The sequence below is a fragment of the Dermacentor silvarum genome, chromosome 10 (genome assembly GCF_013339745.2).
Source record: "Dermacentor silvarum isolate Dsil-2018 chromosome 10, BIME_Dsil_1.4, whole genome shotgun sequence".
NCBI classification, from domain to species: Eukaryota; Metazoa; Arthropoda; class Arachnida; order Ixodida; family Ixodidae; genus Dermacentor; species Dermacentor silvarum.
The window spans coordinates 11,219,993-11,232,533 of record NC_051163.1 but is presented as its reverse complement, the minus strand read 5'-3'; positions in this window follow the sequence as shown (position 1 = coordinate 11,232,533).

Genomic DNA, 12,541 nt, shown 5'->3' with positions numbered 1-12,541 from the left:
TGTTTGGTATTTTCCCCTTATTGTGTGGTTGACGTTAGTGTGAGCTCTTAATGCCTCTTTCTTCTCCCGGCCAGAGGCTTTTCCTCTGGACGGCTTCTCTTCCCAGTAATGATATTCTTATAGAGACTTTCTTGCGCAGTGGCGTTCACAGCGCTCCAGTGGGCCTAGTGCCGACCGATACGGGATTCATCCGCGTGAAGAATCCAAAGGCAATTCAAGCAGAACTGCGGAAATCAACCCCCCATTTCCAAAGCATAACTGATGTCCAACAATTCGCCAGAGGGGGCATTCCATGCTGTTCGCAGGACCAGACCTGTGTCTCCGACCTTCTGAAGTGTGAAATGTTCACGAATCACCCGGTGAGCCCTTTTTTTCCCGCTCAACTAGCTAGCGTTAAGGGGCTAGTTCGTGGAGTCGATGCGAGTCTATGTGCTTCCGAGGTCCTGCAGATGTTCTCCATGGCAGGTGCCGTCTCCGTCTACCGATGTTCACAAGTTTCTGAAAATCAGAGTCCCCGCAGAGTTTATCATTGTCACCTTTGCAGGCACAACTAGGCCATGAGAGATCAAGGCATGGTCCTTAATATACAGAGTAGAAGCACTTTCTCCCCGCCCACTGCAATGCGTCCAGTTTTGGCGATATGGCCACAGTATTAAGGGATGTAGATCAGATCTTCGGTTCCGGATTTGCGGAGAAGGCCACGGTGAAAAAACGTGTTTCTCTCAGATCGAGCGATGCTGCTTGTGGGAAGGTTACCACCCTGCTGACTGTACTAAATGCCTTGCGAGATACCAAGAACTTGAAATTCTACAAATTATAGAACAGAAGCGGCGTTCGCGTCGTGAAGCTGTGTGGTTAAGCTGAAGCTGCTGGTCGTTACTGAAAGCTATTGATGCATATCTTGGCGATGTTGTAGCTGCTGCTGTGGAGAAAGCTATGGCAAAAGCCCTTGACAGTTTACTAACGAACCTTTCAGAGACCATTGGGCAAGCTTTCACTTCTCAGCTGTCGCAACTTTTACATGTAACTGTGCCACCGAGTGTGAATTCTGGGATCACAGTCTGTGACTAGAATATCGCCAAAAACCTATCGCCAGAGGCCTCGCCTCGCAGGACTGATGACACCTAATCTTCCGTAACTCAAGTCGAACGCGAGGGCTTTAACAGTCGCGACTCGGGTTCAGATGCCGAGAACATGGATTTGGATGCTCGAACGTGTAAACGTCGTGCTTCTCCATACTCCGCGAGAGCTATTACCCTGCATAAACTAAAAGATAAAAACAGTCAAAACGACAACTTATCAAAGGATGATTTCCTAAAGGACGGCATTCTACACACAGCAGTTCACACTGCCGGAGTATCGTCAACATAGGAAGCTTGAAAGTGCTGCAGTAGAACTGTTGTTCCATTTTTGTTGCAGCCGCTGATCTGTTACATTTGTGCGAAGAACGTTCTCCTGATTCGATTATTTTGCAAGAAACTTGGTTATCCGGAGAAAAGAGCTTTCATTTAAATAATTATCGCAGTTTTCGTCTAGATCGCCCTTCTCGTAAGGGGGATTAGCATTTTTCATATCATCGAAAATGTGTCATAGAGCTAAGGTTAGTCACCAGTCATTCTCTGCAGAAAGTGAGATCCTGGCATTGGACGTACCTGGATGCGCGCCATTTGTGATAGTCAATGTGTATTTCCCTACAGGAGTTCTCAATACAGGTTCTCTTGGTGCCACGGTTGCAGCATGCAGAAAGGATATAATTATAGCTGGCGATTTTAATTCTTACCACTTATCATATGGGGTTATCGGTATGACTCTTGTGGCAAGCGATTGTTAGATTGGGTTTCGTCAAATAACCTTAATTGTGCAAATTCGAGAACCCCAACTGATGTATCCGGCAAATCGCGTTCGGTGTTAGACCTAACTTTTTCCAGTTCTGGTTGTGTCATTTTGTGCTTGACTGCTATCACCTCGGCCACAAACAGCGGCGATCGTCCAATTATTTTTGAAATTACGTGCCCAAATAATTTGGTCGAAAAGCATGTCCGCACCTATGTTAACTATAACAAATTTCAATATTCACTGTGATCACATTTAAATGAGCAGGTCGGCATTAATGACGAAGTTAAGACACTTAATTTGTGTCAAGTGATAAGCCCACGTATTTTTTTTTTCACCATGGCAGAATCCGGACTGTGAACGCGAATACAGAAGAAGAAAGGCATTCTGGAGAAAGTTGCTGTATAAGCAACGTCCACGTAATTGGAATGACTATAAATTTCTTGCGGGTACATTCAGGGAAACAGTTGACAAAGCGAAAGAAAATTATAACACCAAAAATTGCAGTTACCTATCGCAGTCTAGTAATAAAAACCCTATTTAGGTTTCTACGGCCTAAAAAAGGTAGATTCAGCACCAATAAATGTAGAATGTGTTAGCTTAACTACCCCTGAATTGATATCTTCACTGGAGGAGATCGCAAAAGGCTTAGAGCGTCGATTATACATCACTTCTACCCTATCATATGCCGGCGCCTGAACCAGCTAATGATTTTATAGCATTCACAGAAACATTAATGAAAGTGGTAAAGACGCTGCTAGCTTCAGCATCAGGTCCTGATGGCATAACCTCAGCAATGATAAAATTATTATTCGAAGTGTCTACCCAGGATTTGCTGAATTTTATAAATTTTTCGATTAAAAATGCGTGGATTCATCCAGATTGGAAAGTTGCCACAGTAATTCCACTACTCATAAAGCCGAGCGATGGATATACAATAGACAACATTAGACCTATTTCTCTGACCTCCAATCTCGTAAAGTTAATCGATAGAGTTCTGTACGGTCCCATCGAGGAGCAGGATAGACGAGAACCAAATATAATTAATTGATCCTAAAATAGGATTCAGGCCCGGTTGCTCAATTTGGTGTGCTCATGTTGACTTGGAGAGTCGAATTCAACTCGCTCGCCGCAACAACCAGTACGCGGCCTTAGTGACATTAGACATTGTAAGGCGAATGCCAGTGTCGAGGATAGCGTCTTAATAAACATACGTGAAAATAGGAATCTCCCACAGCACATATTTGCATGGATTCAAAATTTCCGAAGCGGACACGTGCATTTTATTGCTATCAAAACTGTATTCCTTCTCACAGTTACAAGCAGACAAGGGGCGTTCCCCAAGGTGCAGTATACTCTCCCCCGTATTATTTCATATTTACTAAATCATATCCCGACACAGTAGGACGTACAGGTATCTCATTTTTCTCGGTGTCAAATGTTATACATAGCCTATATAAAATTTGCAGTAGTATTTGAATCAGATTTAAATTTGGCTAAAATATATACAAATGTGGAGAAATGTCACAAAAGGTCCATAATTGTTTTCCACATAAGTTTTCCTATCCGAATAACATTGTCGTATTGTCAGGAGATTATGCCGCAGGTACAAGCTTTAAAATATCTGGAATTGATTTACACAGAAAAGCTTAATTGGCGGACACACATAGAATACACCGCATCTAAAGGAGCACGCACTGTTGGTTTATTACGAAGAGTCAGCAACAATCACTTTGAAGTGCGCAGGGAGGCTCTGCTGCTGATTTATTGTATGTATGTCGGCCCCATTACAGAGTTTGGATGCGTGTTATTTTCTAGAGTTCCTATTTATAAATTACGCCCTCTGGTTCTTTTAGAACCCCAATCACTACGTCTATGCCTCGGTCTTCCAAAATTTGTTGCAAATAAGATTCTTTATCATGAAACTCACCTGCTTTTTCTTCAAACTCGATTCGTATACTGATAGTCCAAACATTACTGAAAATCTATGCTCCTCCCCAGAGACGCTTCTACTATGTGTTTATTCGAGGACCGTCTGCATTCTTTGAGATTCAATGGTCTAGACTACATTGTCCCCAGGTAGTTTTTGTGCAGAAGCTATTAGAGTCATTACAAGTATAACTACGTGATGTGACTTTCATAAATTTATATGCTGCGGCAGTAAGCGCTGAATTCGATGATATATTTCCTAATATCGCTAAACATCTGCCTATTAGTTACCTAAAGGTTTTGTTAGATAACCACCTCGAGAACCTCCAAATACATGCAGTAATAGCCACAGATGCTTCTGTCAGTGAGGAGAAGGCAGGAGTGGTCATTTTTTCCTCATCATTAAATTGGTCTTTCTCTGACTGCCCGACATTACACCAATATTTCAGGCAGAGTTATTGGCGATCATCCTAGCTTTACGAAAACATCCCACATTTATTTCTTCAGCCGTAATCATAACCGACTCTTTGTCGTTCTGTTCTGCTCTATCAGTGCCCCAATTCATCTATCATTCTCCGAGAATTTCATTCATCCTTCCCCCAACGTTTACGCCTCATCCATCTAGTATGGGTGCCAGGGCACGTGGTACTCTCTTTAAACGAGTCAGCAGACGCACTAGCAGCGGCATCTCTTAGAGGCGCGGTACCGAGGATCGTAGGACCTTCGGCATACGTCACTTCTGCAAGTATAAAAAAAGAAATTCCGTCCAAGAAGAATGTGCCAAATCATGTGTGTTAAATAACACCTATTTTCGGCATCTTAGATTTCCTTGGCACAGCAGATGGCGTTCAACAAGAAAATCTGAAGTTTCATGTACGCGAATGCGTTGCCCGAATACCAATGCTTAATTTTCATTCCCGTAGGTCAGGTTTGAAACCTTCTCCTCATTGTTTTTTTGGCAATGACCCTGAAACTATGGATGACTTCCTTAGAGAGTGTCGTAGGTTACCCGTGCGTAGAAAACGACTTCTAGAAGACCCCCCTCCCCCCTCCCGTCAACTTGGATTAGCCATTATACACTACCTGTGATGCTGTCTCTGAGGGCGTCGGCACTAGAATACTGCCATAGGAACGTATGTGATGCCATATTTAATTTTGTAAAGGAAACAAGAAGACTGTCATGTTAATTTTATTGTTTTATTTACCACAATTTACATCATTTATTAATTATTTACGTCAAGTTTTAAGATAATATAGCATAAAAATTGATATTAACGATTAGCATTAATTTTTTATCTTATTCTTAATTAAGAAAATCCTCTTTAAGTATTCTTCCTTTTTCTACCCACTTCCGCTCGATTTATGGCCAAATCGCCGTAGTGGGTGGTGCTATACATATAAGCACCAAACCAAACCACTGAACCAGACAATGTGGACAGGATTTATGTCGTTATTTATTGTTTGACTGGGCAAGTGAGATATGTATTCACTGGCACTCCGCAGTCAGTGAGAAGTGCGAGAAATATAGGCCGCTTTGCTGTAGCTTCCATCGGGCCCATATAACACTTATATAGTTATCTACATATATATCCTGCAAGATATGAGCGCTGCCGCAGCCACGCCTAACCCAGGGGGGTATATGCAAGGAAAGAATTCCTTGAATGGTACGGGAATAAACTTAAAACAGATAAAGAGAATGAAGATGTGAAACTCTCCGCGCATGCATAAATTAAGCTAGACATGTAAGTAGCCGGACACGCAAACTATCGCAGTTCTGTGAATGCTATAAGTATTCACAGAATTGCGGACATTCTATAGGTAGCACGTATTGAAAAGATTCCGAGAACGTTTCTATATGGGCTGAAGTACGTCGCATTATTCCAGAACAAATCCACGAGTGGGAAGAGTAATTATCTACAACGGAACACAATGCAAGCGTTACGCTGAAATTTCTGAAAACCAGCCTTCAGTGCCGACAACGGTTTCTAACGAAGTTGCAAAATGCCTCGAGCACGAGAGGGCATCGCTTGGGAAATCTCTTCTGGCAAGGGTATTCCAAGCGCGTTTCGTAACAAGCTCTACTCGCGAAGGGTAGAAGGTTGTCTTTCGAGCTTTCGTTCTCTTTGAGTTTTCGGTAACACTCTCGATGTTGTTCCTACCGCTTAGCAGTTCGCTCACGCCTGTGCTGTCACGCTAATTTCAGCAGTGTTGTGAGAGCTAGGGTTGCGTGCAGTTAAACGAAAGAAAGAGTTCGCAGCACAGAAACATGATGCGCATAAGAAATCCAACCTCACTTCTTCAGCTTATCATTACAAGGAGCTGACTGCGCCTCCATATAAAGTCACGAAAGGGGAAAACGGAGCCGCGTGAGTGAACAAAGTTTGGCATTGGATATTGTCACGTAGAAGTGACGCTGAAGTAAACAGTCGTAAAACTGTGTAAGAAGAAACTGATTCTTTATTGGGCGAACCTGTGCCCACAAAAGCAAGCTACACTCAAAGCACAACGAAAGCGGCGAACACAGTCGGCGGTCGTCGAAAATCTGATCAGCGGCGAAACGCGTCGGCTTTTAAACCTGAGTCATCGAAGGTTCTAGATTAATCCCTGATGCCCGCGTGTCTTCCAGAAAGTTCTAGACAATTCGCGTCAGTCATGCAATCAGATAACATAAGCGTCGGTGAAAACAGGCAATGGAAAGAAGCATCGATAACGTTCTAGAAACTTCCGATACAGGCGCGGCCTGCGCCGAGCGATAACGTTTAACATTTGTTAGCCGGTGGAAAGCGGCCACCAGTGAAAGATAAACATGTATACGTGTCAATACCCTCCCCTTAAAAAGCATCGTCCCGATGCTACAAACAAATGTGAAAGCGAAAACAAAACCACGCGTATTAAAGAAAAAAAATAAAGTAACAAAGTACCTAAGTTCGTCAGCGGGCGTAGAAAGGCTTAAGACGCACCACATGGATGACTTCGGGTCGTGCGCGGCGCCGCTGTGATTGCGAAATGCCGTCTGGCACGACCTCATAGTCCAGTGCACCAATACGTCGGATGATCTTATATGGTCCGAAATAGCGACGTAAGAGTTTCTCGCTAAGTCCTCGTCGGCGTATCGGAGTCCAGACCCAAACACGGTCTCCGGGCTGGTACTCGACGTAGCGTCGTCGAAGATTGTAATGTCGGCTGTCGGTTCTTAGCTGGTTCTTGATGCGCAGGCGGGCGAGCTGTCGACCTTCTTCGGCACGCTGCAAATAGGTGGCAACGTCGAGATTTTCTTCGTCAGCGACGTCCGGTAGCATGGCGTCAAGCGTCGTTGCCGGGTTCCTTCCGTAGACCAGGCTGAACGGCGCCATGTGCGTCGTTTCTTGCACGGCCGTGTTGTATGCGAAGGTCACGTACTGAAGGATGGCATCCCACGTCTTGTGTTCGACGTCGACGTACATTGCCAGCATGTCGGCGATGGTCTTATTTAGGCGCTCGGTGAGGCCATTCGTCTGCGGGTGGTAGGCGGTGGTGCGGCGGTGGCTTGTCTGGCTGTATCGCAGGATGGCTTGAGTTAGTTCAGCCGTGAAGGCCGTACCTCTGTCGGTGATGAGGACTTCCGGGGCACCGTGACGCAGGAGGATGTTCTCAACGAAGAATCGGGCTACCTCGGCGGCACTGCCTTTGGGCAAGGCTTTTGTTTCGGCGTAGCGGGTGAGGTAGTCCGTAGCTACGATGATCCATTTATTCCCGGACGTCGACGTCGGAAAAGGCCCCAGTAAGTCCATCCCGATCTGCTGGAACGGTCGGCGAGGTGGCTCGATCGGCTGTAGAAGCCCGGCTGGCCTTGTCGGCGGTGTTTTGCGTCGCTGACAGTCTCGGCATGTCCTTACGTAATGGGCGACGTCAGCAGAGAGGCGAGGCCAGTAGTATTTTTCTTGTATCCTCGCGAGAGTGCGGGAAAAACCGAGATGTCCAGCCGTTGGGTCGTCATGGAGAGCTTGCAGAACCTCTGGACGCAATGCTGAGGGTACCACGAGGAGGTAGTTGGCTCGGAGAGGCGAGAAGTTCTTCTTTAGGAGAATGTCGTTCTGCAAGAAGAACGACGCCAATCCTCGCCTGAACGCCTTTGGCACAATGACGGTCTTGCCTTCCAGGTAGTCTACAAGGCTCCTTAGTTCCGGGTCGGCTCGCTGTTTTTCGGCGAATTCGTCGGCACTGATGGGTCCCAAGAAAGTGTCGTCATCCTGGTCGTCTTGTGGCGGCGGTTCGACGGGGGCGCGAGACAAACAATCGGCGTCAGCGTGCTTTCGCCCGGATTTGTAAACGACGGTGATGTCGAATGCTTGAAGTCTCAGGCTCCATCGTGCGAGGCGACCTGAAGGATCCTTCAAGTTAGCTAGCCAACACAAGGCGTGGTGGTCGCTTACAACTTTAAAGGGCCTGCCATAGAGGTAGGGGCGAAACTTTGATGTAGCCCAGATGATGGCGAGGCACTCCTTTTCTGTTGTGGAATAATTTGATTCCGCCTTCGATAGCGAACGGCTAGCGTAACTTACAACCCTTTCTAGTCCGTCAGTCCTCTGCACAAGAACGGCGCCGAGTCCTACGCTGCTTGCGTCGGTGTGGACTTCGGTATCGGCGTTTTCGTCGAAATGCGCAAGTATTGGCGGCGATTGCAGGCGTCGCTTCAGTTCTTCAAATGCTTCGACTTGCGGCGTCTCCCACTTGAACTCGACGTCGGCCTTCGTTAGATACGTCAGTGGCTCAGCGATCCGTGAAAAATTCTTGACGAAGCGCCTGTAATAGGCGCACAGTCCAAGAAATCTACGCACTGCCTTCTTGTCAGCGGGCGGAGGAAAGTTGGAGATGGCCGCAGTTTTCTGAGGGTCGGGGCGCACTCCAGACTTGTTGATTACGTGGCCCAAAAACAAGAGCTCCTCATATGCGAAGCGGCACTTTTCTGGCTTTAACGTGAGTCCGGAGGTTTTGATTGCTTGAAGAACTGTTTCAAGGCGCCGCAGGTGTTCTTCGAAGCTTGAGGCAAACACAACGACGTCGTCCAAATAGACAAGGCAAGTCTGCCATTTCAAGCCTGCCAGTACTGTATCCATGACGCGTTGGAAAGTCGCAGGTGCCGAGCAAAGACCAAACGGCATGACCTTGAACTGAAACAGTCCGTCTGGTGTTATAAAGGCAGTCTTCTCCCGGTCCCTCTCGTCGACTTCGATTTGCCAGTAGCCGGTTTTGAGGTCCATCGACGAAAAATACTTTGCGTGTAGAGTCGATCTAAGGCGTCGTCAATCCGTGGGAGGGGGTATACGTCCTTCTTCGTGATCTTGTTGAGGCGACGATAATCGACGCAGAAACGTAGGGTTCCATCCTTCTTCTTCACTAACACCACGGGGGACGCCCACGGACTCTTGGACGGCTGGATGATGTCGTCGCGTAGCATTTCGTCGACTTGGTGCCTTATGGCCTCACGTTCGCGCGCCGAAACTCGGTACGGGCTCTGACGGAGTGGGCGGACATTTTCGTCGGTGATGATGCGGTGCTTGGCGACAGGGGTTTGTCGAACTTTTGACGACGACGAGAAGCAGTCCTTGTATTGCAGGAGCAGAGCTTTTAGTTGTTCTTTCTTATGCCTGGGAAGGTTCCGATTGACGTCGAAAGTTGGCTCAGGTATTATAGTCGTCGTTGCAGGTGCACTGGAATCCGTGAAGGCGAAAGCACTGCTGGCTTGTACTATTTCGTCGATGTAGGCGACCGTGGTGCCTTTGTTAATGTGCTTGTATTCAGGGCTGAAGTTCGTGAGGATCACCCTTGCTTTCCCTGCACGTAGCTCAGCTAAGCCTCTAGCGACGCAAATTTCACGGTCGAGCAGTAGGTGATGATCGCCCTCGATGATGCCCTCCATGTCTGCAGGCACTTCGGTACCGACGGAAATCATTACGCTGGAGCGAGGCGGAATGGTGACTTGTTCTTCAAGCACATTCAAGGCATGGTAACTTATGCTGTATCCGGTGGTAGCGCGTTGTGCGTTGAAAGCGTTATCGACTTGGATCTTAAGTCGATGACTGCACCGTATTGGTTTAGAAGTCCATGCCTAGGATGACATCCCTGGAGCAGTGCTGCAGGATTACGAAGCTCGCCGGGTAAGTGCGGTTGTTTACCGTGACTCGGGCTGTGCAGATTCCAGCCGGCGTTATTAGGTGGCCTCCAGCTGTCCGGATATCAGGTCCTTGCCAGGCCGTCTTCACCTTCTTTAACTTGGCAGCGAACGCGCCACTGAAGACGGAATAGTCGGCGCCAGTGTCGACGAGAGCGGTGACGTTATGACCATCGATGAGCACGTCTAGATCGGTAGACCGGCGTCTGGCGTTGCGGTTAATTCGTGGCGTCGGATCACGGCTGCGTCGGCTTGCTCTGCTGCTGCTACGTCGCGTCGGAAGGTCTTCTTTCGGCCGCGAAGTGTTGTCAAGGCTGTTGCTAGGCGGCGTGCTGATATCTCGTCGTGATGAATCGCGAATCGTCGTCGTCGGCGGCGTCGGAGGATCTTCGGCATTGCGTCGTACAGCAACCGCACCTCCATCGGTTGCTGCCTTTAGTTTCCCGGGTAAGGGCTGGGAGATCGGCCCCGGGTGGGACCGTTGTACTGACGGCGATGCGGCGAGATGTAGCGGCCTGGTGACGGCGAGCGTGAGGATCGTCGTGGTTGCCACTGGGCTCCGGCGAGGTAGTCAGCGATGTCGCGCGGTCGTTCACCTCGATCGGGACGCGGCGCGTTGACGGGGAACCCTCGTAGGCCCATCTCGCGGTATGGGCATCGGCGGTAGACATGGCCGGCTTCCCCGCAGTGATAGCAGAGCGGGCGGTGGTCGGGGGCGCGCCAAATGTCCGTCTTCCTCTGGTAGCTGCGCTGGGCGACGGGCGGGCATGCTGGCGGCGGCGGTGGTGGACGTCGGAACTGCGGCGTTACGGGGCCCTGGCGCGAGCGCGGAGGGGGCCTTGACGACGGGCGACGGCGGCGTAGGTCAGCGCTTCCGGCTCGGGTTGCGGCGATTCGGGAAGTCCTAGCGATTGCTGGATTTCCTCCCGCACGATATCGGTGATGGAAGCAACTTGAGGCTGCGACGACGGTAGCAACTTCTGCAGCTCTTCGCGTACTATCGCCCTGATGGTGTCTCGTAGGTCGTGGGAGAGTCCTTGGACTTCGGCGTAATGTGGCGTCGAACGGCGATTGTATTGCCGGTTGCGCATGTCCAGTGCTTTCTCGATTGTCGTAGCCTCCGAGAGAAAGTCTTGGACTGTCGTTGGTGGATTCCGCACCAGTCCGGCGAATAGCTCCTGCTTAACTCCCCGCATGAGCAAGCGAACTGTCTTGTCTTCTGGCATAGCGGGGTCGGCGTGCCGGAATAATCGAGTCATTTCTTCAGTGTACATACCAATGCTCTCATTCGGGAGCTGTACACGGTTTTCCAACAAGGCTGCAGCTCTTTCTTTACGGACGACGCTCGTGAAGGTGTCCAGGAATGCGGCTCGGAAGAGGTCCCAAGTTGTTAGTGCACGCTCCCTATTCTCGAGCCAGGTTCTGGCGCCGTCTTCAAGCGAGAAATAAACATGGCGCAGCTTGTCGTCGTCGCTCCATTTGTTGAACGTCGCGGTCCTCTCATATGTCTCCAGCCAGGTTTCAGGGTCTTCAGCCGATGATCCACGAAAAGTCGGTGGCTCCCGAGGTTGCTGCAGCAGGATGAGGGACGCTGGTGCTGCCATTCTGGTCGTTGACTTGGCTTTGATTGCAGTGGTCTTTTCGGGAAGAAGTCCGAACTCCGGCACAAGTCCTTGCTGCCTACGGCTAGCTCGCTGGTCCTTGGCGACGTTGGTCTCGTCCTCCGGTTTCGGGCTTGGGTCGCGGCTTTGCGGGGGCGTTCGCTGCATGAACGCACTAGCACCTCCACCAGATGTCACGTAGTAGTGACGCTGAAGTAAACAGTCGTAAAACTGTGTAAGAAGAAACTGATTCTTTATTGGGCGAACCTGTGCCCACAAAAGCAAGCTACACTCAAAGCACAACGAAAGCGGCGAACACAGTCGGCGGTCGTCGAAAATCTGATCAGCGGCGAAACGCGTCGGCTTTTATACCTGAGTCATCGAAGGTTCTAGATTAATCCCTGATGCCCGCGTGTCTTCCAGAAAGTTCTAGGACAATTCGCGTCAGTCATGCAATCAGATAACATAAGCGTCGGTGAAAACAGGCAATGGAAAGAAGCATCGATAACGTTCTAGAAACTTCCGATACAGGCGCGGCCTGCGCCGAGCGATAACGTTTAACATTTGTTAGCCGGTGGAAAGCGGCCACCGGTGAAAGATAAACATGTATACGTGTCAATATTTTTTGATGAGCGTTGAAATTCGCAGCCTGACTTTTCTGCATCACCAAGCTTACCGTCTCTGCCCACTAAGTAGCATTCATAATGTGCATGAATGTTGCGAGGCACCATCAAACGTCGGTGCAATGTTCACGGAATGTGTGCGCCTGGTTCTGCGCATAGAGCTAGTGGTGGAAGGTATGGGTACAGACTTGAACAGAACTGATGATTTGTGTGTAGCATGATAAGACGATCTCGTGTGCGTGTCTGCGCTAGAGGCTGCAGGGAAAGTGACTGAGGATGCGAGGAGGGCGAGGAATGTCAATCGTACCTGCCAAATATAAATCGTTTTGCTTTTTTTTCCGCTAAGCCACCGAGGTGGGTGGGAACAGTCCTCTTCGAGGGCTGATTCTATTATACGGTTTATT